We start from the raw sequence: 13,947 nt of genomic DNA, 5'->3' as shown, positions 1-13,947 counted from the left end.
ATTGCGGTGGGAGTGGGGCAAGGAGAGGAGCTTCTGGGATGACCTCAAGACCCTGGCTCCTGCAGCCAGGTGGATGGAACAGTCTGTTAAGTGTGAGTGATCTTTATCATTCAAAAGCACTTCTACAGCCATTATTTCAAGAGGACGGTGTTCCACATTTCAGACACACATCTGTGTTCTCAGAGTTTGGGGTCTCCCAGGACTTTGTAGCCCTGCACCCTAAGATGTGAATGTCATGCCTCCAGAGAACCCTCTGCTTGCCCTGTGCTCTCTTTTCTCTTAGAGCAGACTCTCAGGATGGTGCCTTCCTTGCACAGGGTGCCTGCAGTGGACACCCCAGGTGCCTCCTTTACACCCTTTCTCCTTTTCTTGGTGACTAGACCTTACTCATAAAGCCTGTGGGCTTTGGGAAAAGCTCATCCCATCCCCCGAAATAAGAGCCCGGCATAGTTTCAGGCCTAACTTAGTGCTTATAATTGCATTCTTTGGCCATTATATCTGTTTCCTAGGCTTGCCAAAGCAAATTACCAAAAAGTTAGTGGTTTAAGACTGCAGAAATATGTTCATCGTCAGTTCCGGGGGTGGGGCCAGAAGTCTGAAATCAGGGTGTCGGCTGACTTCTCTCAAATCTGTGCCTTGTCTGTCTATATTCTGGTGACGGTCAGCATTCCTTGGCTTGTGGCTGGCTGCTCTTTCCGGTCATTGCCAGTGTTCACATGGCTTTCCACTCTCTTTTCTTTCTTATAAGAATGCTTGGGATTAGATTTAGAACTCACTAGATTAATCTAAGATAGACTTTTCTCAAGAGCCTTAATGGCATTTCAAAAAAAGGTCACATTCACTGGTTCCAGAGGTCGGAAGGTAGCATAATGTTGCCTCTAAATGGCAGAACAACAAAATTGCAACCATGATGACGTTGTTGAGCCCCAGTCCAGAGGATGGCCTGCTCCTAGGCTTTCTGTGACAGAACTCAGCAAACCCTCTTTCTTGCTTTAATCCAATTTGACACAGTTTGACCCCTGCCCACCCTATCGCTAGCTGCTGAATGTGCCCTAATTGACACACAGTGTCCATCTGGAATCCTGCCTACAGGCTGTTGAGTGTGGTAGAGAGATGGTGGCAAGAGCCCGGAAGTGTTGGGCTCTACGTTGGTACTCTGAGTGACCTTGGACAAGCCACCACTTTGCTGACCATCAGTTTGAATATAAATGGGCCCTTGTCCTTGCAAAAGGCTCTTCAAAATGGAAGCCAGTGTGGTTTCTTTTGTTATGGCCTCTGCATTCCAAGAAAGACGTAATAGAACTGGAAAAGGGCCAGACGCTGGAGTGATGAAGGGCTTTGACCATGAGGGCAGGCGCTCCAGATAGAATTGTGCAGGCTGAGGAGGGAATGTAATCCAAGTCCTCTGTATGCTAACACACCCTGGCAAGGCGGAACAGGCTTGTTCACCAGATCCCAGGGTCCTTAGAAGCTCAGAGAGGTACTTCTAAGTTTGAGAAGTTGTTTTAGGGCAAGCAATAGAAAGCGCTGTTTTACAGGGTGGAGAGGTGAACTTGAGGTGTACTTCCCACTCCAGCCTCGTGATTGTGAACAAACCTTTTCACCGAGTCTAAGATTGCTCATTAGTAGTTTTGAGGGTTATAAATCTGTTAGAAAACCAGAAGGGAATTTATGCAGACCAACCACTACCCATCCACCAGCATGGGCACCCTTCTGACTCCATTTCCTGCTTTTTACTATAGATGATTAACTGCAGACTGGTGAATGCATGAGGTCTCATTTTCTCTCCTTGCTCCAGGACTTCACAAGTGACTCTCCTGTCTCCTGCATCAACTATTACCCGCTCTCTACCAGATAGTGCTCAGATGTTTATCTTAGCTACTTATGTTATTTTGTGCTGGGGATTTAACCAGGGAAGCTTTACCACTGAGTAACATAACCAGCCCTTTTTGTGTTTTGAGATAGAGTCTTGCTAAGTTGTTCAGGCTGTGCTTCTAACTTCTAATCCTCCTACCTCAGCCTTGCAAGTCTTTGGGATTACAGGAGTGTGCCACTTTCCCTGGCCTCTGAAATGTTTCAAAAATGCTATCATTTTCCCCATCTTAAAATAATTTTCCCTTAATTCTACTTTCCCCTCTAGCTACTGCCTCACTTTCTCAGCAAAACTCCTTGAAAGAATCATCTGTACTCATTGTCTTTTCTAGCTCAGTGAATCTTTTTTTTTTTTTGCTTAGTGAATCTTTACAAATTGAATATACCTATATGACTACTACTCAGATTTTTAAAAAGAATATTACCAATACCCCAGGAACTCTGCACCCCTTCATACCCCAATTAACTACTATCCTGATTTATTATGCCATACATTTGGTTTATGTTTTTAATTTTACTGTAAAATATGTACCACACGGGGCTGGGGTTGTAGCTCAGTGGTAGATCGCTTGCCTAGCACACATGAGGCACTGGGTTCAATCCTCAACACCACATAAAAAAATAAATAAAACAAAGATATCGTGTCCATCTACAACTAAAAAATATTTTTAAAAATGTATAACATAAAATTTATCATTTCAACTACTTTAAAGTGTACAATTTACTGGTGTTTTGTACATTTACAATGTTGTGCGACCATTACCATTCATAGTTTCAGAATGTTTTCATCACTTCAGAAGAAAAACCCAAGCCATCCCAGGTACTCAGGAGGCTGAGTTAGGAGGATCACAAGTTCAAGGCCAGCCTCAGCAACTAAGTGAGACCCTGTCTCAAAATTTAAAAAATGTTAGAAATGTAGCACAGTGGTAGAGCACTTGCCTGGCAGCTTGCATGAAGCCCTAAGTTCAATTCTTAGCACTGCCCCCTACCCCTGCAAAAAAAGAGAAAGAAAACCCATACTTATTTGTAGCCATTCTCCAGTCCCCATTCTTTTCAACCTCTTGCAACCCCACTAGTCTGCTTTGTATTTCTATGGACTTGCCTATTCTGGATATTTCATATAAATGGAATCATGTCATATATGGCCTTCTGTGTCTGATTTCTTTCACTCAGCATATTTTCAAGGTTCATCTCTGTTGTAGAATGTAGCAGTACTCCATGCTTTGTTAAGGCTGAAGAATATTCCTTGTATGGGGATTGTACCATATTTTGTTTAACCATTTATCCATCCATGGACATTGGATTGTTTTGACCCTTGGCTATTGTGAATAGTGCTGCTATGAATATTTTTTTTTTAAAGAGAGAGTGAGAGAGGAGAGAGAGAGAGAGAGAGAGAGAGAGAGAGAGAGAATTTTTAATATTTATTTTTTAGTTCTCGGCGGACACAACATCTTTGTTGGTATGCGGTGCTGAGGATCGAACCCGGGCCGCATGCATGCCAGGCGAGCGCGCTACCGCTTGAGCCACATCCCCAGCCCCAGCTATGAATATTAATGTCCAGTTTTTAAAAATATTTTATTGGACACACCTTTATTTATTATTTATTTATTTATTTTTATGTGGTGCTGAGGATCGAACCCCGGGCCTCGAACGTGCTAGACAAGTGCTCTACTTCTGAGTCACAACCCCAGCCCCTTAATGTCCAGGTTTTTGTTTGAATACTAGTTTGGTCTGTTTTTAAACTTTAAACAAGTTCTTATATTCTTTTTTTGTCTGACTTTATAGTCTACCAATATCAAAATCATTGTATAATATGAGACTCGTCCGTGTTGTTGCACATAACAGTAGTTTGTTCATCTTCATTCATGTCACTATATGACTGTGTGGCCATTTGGCTAATCTATTTTTTTTTTGTGTGTGTGTGTGTGGGGGGGTACCAGGTATTGAACCTGGGGGCACTTCATCAATGAGCCACACCCCCATTTTATATTTTATTTAGAGACAGGGTCTCCCTGAGTTGTTCAGGGCCTTGCTAAGTTGTTGAGGCTGGCTTTGAACTCGCATCCTCCTTCCTCAGCTTCCTAAACTACTGGGATTACAGATGTGCCCCACCACACATGGCTAATCTACTGTTGAAGGGTTCTTTGCAGTTTGGAGTTATGCTGCTATGCTAATCCTGCCGTGGATGTTCTCCTTTGTGTCTTCTGATGAACCCAGGTATAGCTTGCTACTGGAGGGATGCCTAGGAGCGGAATTGTTGGAATTGTGCACGTTACCTTTTGTAGGTACTGCTAAAGGATTTCCCCAGGCCTTCCTATTTTCACTCCCACAGGAGTGTGTGGAAGTCATATTTGCTGCCCACCTTTGCCAACACGTATCTTTCAGTCTTTGCTTTTGATCTTAGCTTTGATGGCGCATGGTCGTCTCCTCTGGGTTTACCTTGAGCCAGGTGCTCCCCTCGTCCATTGCACCCCTGCTCTTGCCAGTGGTCAGTGCTCAGTCCCCATCTCACTGACCAACCTGCAGCCACTGGCAGATTTGCATACCTACCTGCCTCAGCGTGGCTCCCAGGGCCCCCTCTCCTGGCCTTCCTTCTCCACACTGGCTGCTCCTTCTAAGCCACCCCACTTCTCCACGGTTGTTCTTTTCTGACCTCTGACTATTAGGTGACCCTCAGGGCTCAGGACCTGATCTCCCTTCTCTCTAACTCATTCCTCCAGTGATCACAAACAGCACCACGGCTTCTCGTACCATCCCTATACTGGGATCACCCCAATTTATATAATTGCAAGCTTGACACGTCCCCTCAGATGTTTAGTAGAATCTCAAATTTTGCAGAACAACTTCTTTTCCTCCAAAACTGCTCCCTGTCTCGGTTGATGGCAACTTTTCCAGAAAAGTCATCCTGAAGTCATCTGAGATTCCCTTTTGTTCATACCTCACAGCCAATCTCAGGAGCCTAATTGCTCTTGTACTCCAACACGTCCAAATATGGCTGCATCCCGCTCCTGCCTTCCATGCCAGAGCCTCCAGCAGTTTTCACCTAAATTTTTAGGAATAACTTACTGTCCGGTCTTCCTGCTTCTTGTCATGAATTTCAGCCCAGAAGCCAGGTGGTGCTTTTCATGTTAAGGCCATCTTCTTCCCCTGCTCACTCTCCTCCAGCAGCTCCACATTTCAGAGGAGGAACTGAGGTTTGCAATGGCCCATCAGGCCTCGTGCAGCCGCCTCCTGTACTTATCTCCTGCTTCTCCTTGGCTTCTTCACACCACACCCTCAGGCCTTCTCCTGTTCCAGGACCAAGCCAGGCATGTCCCTGCCTTAGGGCCTTCAAGGTGGTTCTTCTGCTGCCTGCCTGGACACTCTTCCCCCCATGTCTTCTCATAGCTAAATCCCTTTCCCCCAAAGCCTTGCTCCATTGAGGAGCCTTGAGGATTTCTGCTTAGTATCTATGAACTTGAAAACTGGCTTGTGGTCTACATGAGGCTCCAGTGTTTTTCTTTCCTTCACTTTCAAAGTCTGACAGGGGCCATTTTCCTCATGCTTTTTGAGGATGTGCCTTTATTTCTGACCTGCCATTGAAGATGTGTCCTGACTCTGTTGGCGGGTTCTCCTGGTGGGTTCTCCATCTTGGTGGGGCTTGGGTTCATCTCTCCCATGTGCTCGGAGGCCTCAGATGCTGAAGCTCGAGATCACTTGGCCATGGTGCATTTCTTTGGGGAAAAAGCCAGCTTCCACGTCCTCCCTGAGTTCCTGCTTTCCCTTCTTTTTTGGCCTGCGACTATTCTTTTCTTCTTTTTTTAAATACCTTTATTTTATTTGTTTATTTTTATGTGGTGTCGGGGATCAAACTCAGTGCTTCATGCATGCTAGGCAAGCGCTCTGCCACTGAGCCACAATTCCAACCCCCTGCGACTATTCTTAACCCTTCTGTCAGCTCATTTGCTGCTGTGAAGGATTAGAAACTTTTCATCCAGCATTTTTAATGTGTTCCACAGGAAGCAGATCAGAATGTCCAGTTTGTTCTATTGTCAGAAACAGGAGTCTGTTGACCGTGTGCTGGAGGAAGGAAGTGTGTGACCGAGAGGAGGACAGGTCCAGGACGACTCAGCTCCAATCCCAGCTCTGCCTTCACCAACTGTGGTCTTAGGAAAGTCCCCCATCCCCTCTGGGCTTCAGCTGCCTGTTTGGTAAAATGAGGGCTGGGGGATAGGGTGGCCTCAATGAGACTGTGATTCCTGGCTGTGGGTTTTCTTTGTCTCTGTCTTGATGGAGTTTATGCTCTCGGTTCAGGTGGCCTTTCGGGTATTCTCAGTGACCTGCCAGGCCCTGCGTCTGGTTCAGAAGAGATGGCAGCTGGCCACCATGGCACACACCTGAAATCCCAGTGACTCAGAAGCTGAAGCAGGAGGATCACAAGTCCAAGGCCAGCCTCAGCAACTTATCAAAGCCCTGTCTCAAAATAAGAAATAAAAGAAGAAAGAGCAGATTTAGAATGTCAGAGGTAAAAAATATAAAATAAAGAACAATTGATTCCCAAAGATCTGAGAGAGGAAGCCAGGTGTGGTGGTACATACCTGTAATCCCAGAGATTTGAGAAGCTGAAGCAGGAGGATGACAAGTTCAAGGCCAGCCTGGGCAACTTATCAAAGCCCTGTCTCAAAAAATAAAAAGGGCTGGGGTGGAACTCAGTGGTGGAGGGCTCCTGGGTTCAATCCTTTTTACTGCAAAACAAAACAAAACTAAATACAACTGGGGTGAGAGGCACATAGAGAAAAGAGATGTGACACATGACATGAGGGTCCCTGTTTTGGGTTGATACTTGGGAACAGGAGTTTGGACACGGTGAATCTGTGTGGGGTGAGGATCTTCCACTCAGTCTCTGGAAAGGAGGATCCTAAAGATAGAAATCATTGCCTTCCTCCTTCCTTTCTTTAGTCTCCTTTGTTCTTTGTTTGAAAAATATATGTGTGTCTACACAATTTTAATAGATTTTATTAAGTAGATGCACAGCAGTGTGAAATGTACTCACTGTCACTGAAATGTGCTATTAAAAATAGTACCATGGTAAATCTTATGTCATGACTGTTTTGCCACAGTTTAAAAAAAATCAAACAAAACAGAAACAACTGAGAAAAATCTGAGAAACTGCCACAGTTTCCATATATGCCTCACCAGGTTCCCTATATATGGGGCCAGTGTAAAGAAGAAGAATAAAAATGAATCCCCATGCACAGAACTCAACTTAACCCAGACAATGTTTATCATCCTAGAAACCCACATGCTCCCTCCAATGTCTCTTTACCCTCACCCCTTGCAGATAACCACTATCCCAAATGCTGTGTCATTTTCTTGCCTTTCTTTAGAGTTTTATCGCATAGGCTTATATCCCAGATGTCAGAACGTTGTTCAGTCTGGAGAGTTTGGGTGCTTCTATTGAAGGAAATCACATTGCATATATCAGGTCATAATTTGCTTTTTTTCCCACCAACATTGTGTTTGTGGAATTCCTTCATGCAACTGTAGTTCTTTCACTTTTATGGCTGCAGACTAAGGTCTGGATACAACATACATTTTCTAATCCAGTCTCATGTCTATGGGTGTTTGAGCTGTTTGTGGTTTTTATTTTTATGAGCTGTCTGAGCCTATGTTGTAGGGAGCTTCTCTACGTACATTATGGAGAGTAGAATTAGTGCCTCATAGAGTGTGTGTACTTGATAATGCCCACTGTTTTCCAAAGGTGTGGGGCATCTGCACTCCCACCAGCAGTGTATGGGACGCCCAACGCCATCTCTTCAGAGCTCTCTGGTGCTGGCCTGTGTCCCACCTCAGTTGTGTGTGTCCATATCTCAGAGGCCCTTGGCCATACTCAGGCCTCACTTGGCCTCTGTCCCGAGTACCTCTGGTTTGTTTAGCCAGCCCAACACCAACCCCTGGCTGACCCGAACTTCCTGCTTTCCTGAGAGTTTGAGCCCTTGATTGGATTGTTGGCTGAGGCTCTGGGTCCAGGCACAGAGCTCCAGCCATGGCTCTGAATTCTGGGTTCCAGGAGGGCCCTGTAGACCCAAGGGGGTCAAGGAGGTTAGACGTCATTTTCTCATGCTAAGCCAGGTAGCATTGGAATTTTCCACCATAGAAGAGATGTGTTGTCCGTCTTCTCCTCTGGCTCTTCCCACCCTGCTGATAGTCAGGAATCCTTAAGAGAGATTTAACAACTTTTCTTGAGGCCTTTTGGCAGGTTAGCACCGGCACTGTCAGTGCTGGCAGGAGGACATGACATCTGTGCTGGCCCTAGGCCAGGCCACATGGACGTCTCTGTGCGTGATGTCAGCTCATCCTGCCCAGGGCCTCAGGTGTGCTGGTGTACAGATCCAGGGCCTGCCCGGTTCAGGACAGCCCCAGAGCCCACCTCCTATTGTCTTCATCTTCCTGCCAGGACATTCCTTTTTAGATCTTGGCTACCCTCTGTCCCAAGCTTAGAGTTTCTGGGTTTTTCCTTATGGTAATCAGGACAGCAGTATGGCTACCCACACAGACCAGTGGCTACAACACCAGCCCACCTGGCTTAGAATCTCAGTTCTACCTCTTTCTGCCTTGGGCATCTAGTGTGACTTGATAGCTTAGCTGCTATGTCCTTGTGGGCCCTATATACATGCACTGGGTTATTAAATGAGAAAATGGGTGTAAAGTGTTAGCATTCTTTCTGATACATGTAGGACATCAAGAACTGTTTTGCATAGTTACGGTGATGTGAAAAGAACTGAGCTTAGAGCGGGGAAGACCTGGTTTTCAATCATGCTACTGCCACCTCTTAGTTGTGTCATGCAATCTGTCTAAGCCTCCGTTTTCCCTATTTGCCAAATGGCAGTAAGGATTTCTACTTCATTTGGTTGTTTATTTTTTTTTTTTATTTTTATTTTTTTATTTTTTTATTTTTTAAAGAGAGAGTGAGAGAGGAGAGAGAGAGAGAGAGAGAGAGAGAGAGAGAGAGAGAGAGAGAGAGAGAGAGAGAGAATTTTTAACATTTATTTTTTAGTTCTCGGCGGACACAACATCTTTGTTGGTATGTGGTGCTGAGGATCGAACCCGGGTCGCACGCATGCCAGGCAAGCGCGCTACCGCTGAGCCACATCTCCAGCCCTCATTTGGTTGTAAAAGACAAAAAGTGATTTGCTTGATAAATATTAGTGACTATTTCTATATGAGATGCAAGGGCTTTATTTCCTAAAAAAGGAAATAGAGACAAAGTGATATAAAAAAAAAAGAATCAGTTCCTTGGGATAGCCCAGACTTCATAGTTTAAAGTACATGAACATTGTTTTTAAAAGAGAATATATTATAAACACTTTGGAAAGAAAAAGGAAGATAAAATGAAACCCCCTCACAATCCCACCATCTAAACACGAGCACCGGCAGCCTGTTGGTATCCTTCCCAGGTTTTTCACGTGTATTTTATTAAGAGATCATAATTATAGGATACATGGAGTTTTGTATTCTATCTCTCGTACCAAATGCTGTGTCATAAACGTTTTCTCATGTTTCTACGTGCTATTTGTAATTGTAATCTTTTATGGCTGCATACCATTCTTAATTAAGATCTTTATGCATAAAGTTCTCCACTATTTCACATTTTTTTTTTCCCCCTGAGGATTCCAGAAGTCAAATTGCTGGGTCAAATTACTTTTTATAGCTTCAGAATCATATAGGCAAATTGCTTTTCAAAAAGTTGGTATCCGTTTATAATGCAGTCAAGCCCAATATTGCTCATTCAGCAGCAACTTCATTGGTATTGGGTATTACAGACACCACTTTCTTTGGGTTGATTTATGAGCATTGTCTCATCTTCATCAGAGCAGTTGCCAGTCAGAAGAAGTAAAGAGGAGTTGAGAAACCACAAGAAACTTCATTGATGCAAACTCATGGAGTTCAAAGAGACCTTGAGCAATGCATTTCCTTCTTGTTTTCTCTGATTTTACCTGCTGTATTTAGATTATAAAGACATGTATGATAATATATACATGTAATAATATAATAATATAGTCTATTATTTATTTATTTATTTATTTTGGATACCAGGGATTGAACTCAGGGGCACTTGACCACTGAGCCACATCCCTAGCCCTATTTTGTATTTTATTTAGAGACAAGGTTTCACTGAGTTGCTTAGGGCCTTGCTTTTGCTGAGGCTGGCTTTGAATGCCCCATCTTCCTGCTTTAGACTCCTGAGCCACTGAGATTACAGGCGTGAGCCACTGTTCCTGGCTCCAATCTCGTTTTAAAAGAAAGTTTTTCTTATAAGAAAGGCTGAAAAAAAAATCTTTCAAAGCCTCTTGCATTTTGTTTACCCTGAGCTGAACAAGACATCATTTGTAATTGCTGAAAGATACTCCGTAGAGAGGATTTACCACAGTGTATCTTGCCATTCTTTTATGTTCTTTCTAAATTTTCCTTATTAATAATAATACTATAGTGAACATCTTTTTGCATAAACCTCTAATTTTTTGGATTGGTTGCTTAGAAACAATTCTTGGAAATGAAATTTATGGATCAAAGGGCATTCATATTTTACTTTATTTATTTTGGCATTTTAAAGACAGAGTGCCAAATTGCTCTAAGGCTTATGCTAGTTTATGACCCCACCAACAATGTAGAAATGTGTTCAATTCACTTTCCATTGCCAGCAGTGGCTTCCCATATTAAAAAAAAAAAAATCTCCCACTATACAGCTTCTGTAGATTTATGTCGTGCTCTAATCCAGTCTAGGAGACTTTTCCCCCTTTGAGTTGCAAACCAAATCCTTCCTGTCAATTTGAGGCTTGGCTTTATTCTGTAAGGACTTAGAGTTCTGCATTGGAGATGTCAACTTTTATTTTCCTTTGTTTGTAAAACCTCATGGCCAAGTTTGCATGAATCAGTATAGAAGAAAAACATTGCCATTATTCCAAGAAGTGCTTCAGTATTTCTCTGCTGGATTATGGGTTGGAACAGTTATCCATGACCATGGAGGGGAGGGGCAGCTCAGGTGTTGGGCTCTGCCATCTGATTCACTGACTGAGATGTGACAAATCAGTGAGGGTGGCCCTGGGGAAGAGTTCTGTGTGTTGGGCTGTATCAGAACAGGTACTACCTGGAAGAGTAGATATTTTGTCTCTCAACATCTCTGGTAATCAGGGGTTCTCTCTCTCTCTCTCTCTCTCTCTCTCTCTCTCTCTCTCTCTCTCTCCAACTACTGTATCCTGATCTAACCCTGGCCTTTCCTTTTTGGCTAGAAATCCCTTTTCCTCTTGGCTAGAATGATTGACTCATGAGTGGGCACTTGACCCAAGAATGACCAGCCCAATCCTTCATGGGATTTGACCTAGGAATGCTGACATACGCTATATTCCCATGAAGCTTGGTAAACCGGGATGATTTAGGTTGAAGGCTGTGGTGCTTCTCTAGTCCCATCATGTGGAAAAAGTGACTTGCACCTGCAATTGGAGCCTGGGACTATGAAACGAAGGAAAAGCAAACAAAGACGTGGCAGGGGAGGTGGAAAGGGATGGTTTCCATGCCAAGCCATGAATGCTGGTCTGAATTGGATTTCATTTTGCCTTTACAATGGAAAAATTCTAGTGCACCTGGCGGGGCTAGAGAGCTTATATGTAAGAGATAAGCACAGAGAGTTCTAGAAAGAGGGAGCCGAGGGTTTGTATTAGAGGAAAATATCGGTTGTCGGATTCAAACATTGCAGGTATTTGAGACGATAGGCTGGAGCAAGGTAAGAATGGGTTGCTGGGAATATGAGGAGCATGTCGGGAAGTACAAAGCTAAAGAAGAGAAGGGTGTTTGCTGCATTTATCTGGGTACATGGTGACCTTGAGCCACACTGGTGGTGGGATGGAGAGGGAGCGATGGTTGCAGGAGAACTGCAGAGGGCTTAGTGACCTGTTGGCTAACTGTGTTCCTCTGCTCTTGTTGCCATAACAAAATACCACAGATGGGGGCCTGAACAGCAGAAATTTGATTTCTCACGGTTCTGGAGGCTGGGAAGTTCAAGATGAAGGTGCTGGCAGGGTGGGTTTCTGATGAGGCCTTCATCTTGCAGATGATGCTTTCTCGTCCTTACATGGCCTTTTCCCCCTCTGGTTATGTGGGAGAGCAATCTCTGGTGTTTCTTTCTAGTTCTGTGGTAGACACCAGGCCTGTGAAGCTAGGACCCCATCTTTTTTTTTTTTTTTTTTTTTTTTTTTGAGAGAGAGAATTTTTTAATATTTATTTTTTAGTTTTCAGTGGACACAACATCTTTATTTTATTTTTATGTGGTGCTGAGGATCGAACCCAGCGCCCCGCGCATGCCAGGCGAGCACACTACCGCTTGAGCCACATCCTCAGCCCCTGAGCCACATCCCCAGCCCTAGGACCCCATCTTTATGAGCTCACTTAACTTTAACTACCTCCTTAAATGCTCTCTTTCCATGTACAGTTACCTTGGGAGTTAGGGTTCTGGAATATGAATTTTGGGGGAACACAGTTCATTCTGTAACATTAACCAAGTAGAAATAAGTTTTTGAAGTAGGATGATTAATTTGGGCTCATATTTTTTTTGTGGCTTGAAAAGATATTTATATTCATAGGCACATGTGATTTAAAAAATTCCCTTCTTTTTACTTATAAGAAAAGTATATTATAAACGTTTTCTTATAAATATATTCTTTTTTTTTTTAAAGAGAGAGTGAGAGAGGAGAGAGAGAGATAGAGAGAGAGAATTTTTAATATTTATTTTTTAGTTCTCGGCGGACACAACATCTTTGTTGGTATGTGGTGCTGAGGATCGAACCCGGGCCGCACGCATGCCAGGCGAGCGGGCTACCGCTTGAGCCACATCCCAGCCCTAAATATATTCTTTTTTAATGTATTTTTTAAATTGTAGATGGACACAATATCTTTATTTATTTACTTTTATGTGGTGCTGAGGATAGAACCCAGTGCCTCACACATGTGAAGCAGGCACTCTACCACTGAGCTATAGCCCCAGACCTAAATATATTCTTTTTTAAAAAAGTTTTTAGTTGTAGATGGACACAATATCTTTATTTTATTTATTTATTTTTATGTGGTGCTGTGGATTGAACCCAGGGCCTCGCAGGTGCTGGGCGAGCGCTCTACCACTGAGCCAAACCCCAGCTCCTAAATAAATATATTCTTTATAATATAAAATATATTATAAGCATTTTCTCATACTGCTATAGTTTTCATAACTACCATTTTTAAAGTATTTTTTAATTGTTGATGGACCTTTATTTTTTATTTATTTATATGTGGTACTGAGAATTGAACCCAGTGCCTCACACATGCCAGACAAGTGCTCTGCCCCTGAGCTACAACCCTAGCCCTTCATAACTACCATTTTTTTAAAAAAATAATTTTTGGTTTTTGATGGACCTTTATTTTTTAAAAATTTATTTTATGTGGTGCTGAGAATTGAACCCAGGACTTCACATGTGCAAGGCAAGTGCTCTACCGCTGAGCCACAACCCCAGCCCCATAACTAGTTTTTTCAAAGGCTGCAGTGTACTCCTTATTCTATTCTAGTATTGCTCGTCTTTCTCTTACCTAGTTGTCCTTGGCTAGCCAACAAGTCAGTTGTAAGCCCCATCCACCTTCCTTCATCAGGTTCCTTGTCACCGTATCTTCCTCCCTCCCTGACTCCTAGCCACCTATCTTAAGATCAGGTCATTGTGTGCTGGGGGCTTCCTCACTGGCCAACTGTCTCCTGCCACTAGTGGTACCCACTGCATTCACCTGACACAGAGGAGACAATGAAATTTAAGGCTGTGTTTTTTAATGGTACTCATTCAGTCCTAACATTGACGGGCTCTAATGTTGCACTCTTCAGCTAGGCATTGGAAGTCTTCCACAGTCCAGCATTAACTCAGCTTATTTACTCCCCACCCTTCCACTTCACTCTGTTTCTCTCTTCTATCCTTTCTTCCTCCCTCCCTCCTTCCTTTCCATCCTGTCTTCCTTCCATCTCTCAGTACTAGGGACTGAACTCAGGGGCTGAGCTATATCCTCAGCCCTTTTTATTCTTTG

The sequence above is a fragment of the Urocitellus parryii genome, chromosome 7, assembly GCF_045843805.1.
Source record: "Urocitellus parryii isolate mUroPar1 chromosome 7, mUroPar1.hap1, whole genome shotgun sequence".
Taxonomy (NCBI): domain Eukaryota; kingdom Metazoa; phylum Chordata; class Mammalia; order Rodentia; family Sciuridae; genus Urocitellus; species Urocitellus parryii.
Note: the sequence above shows the minus strand (reverse complement) of the source record.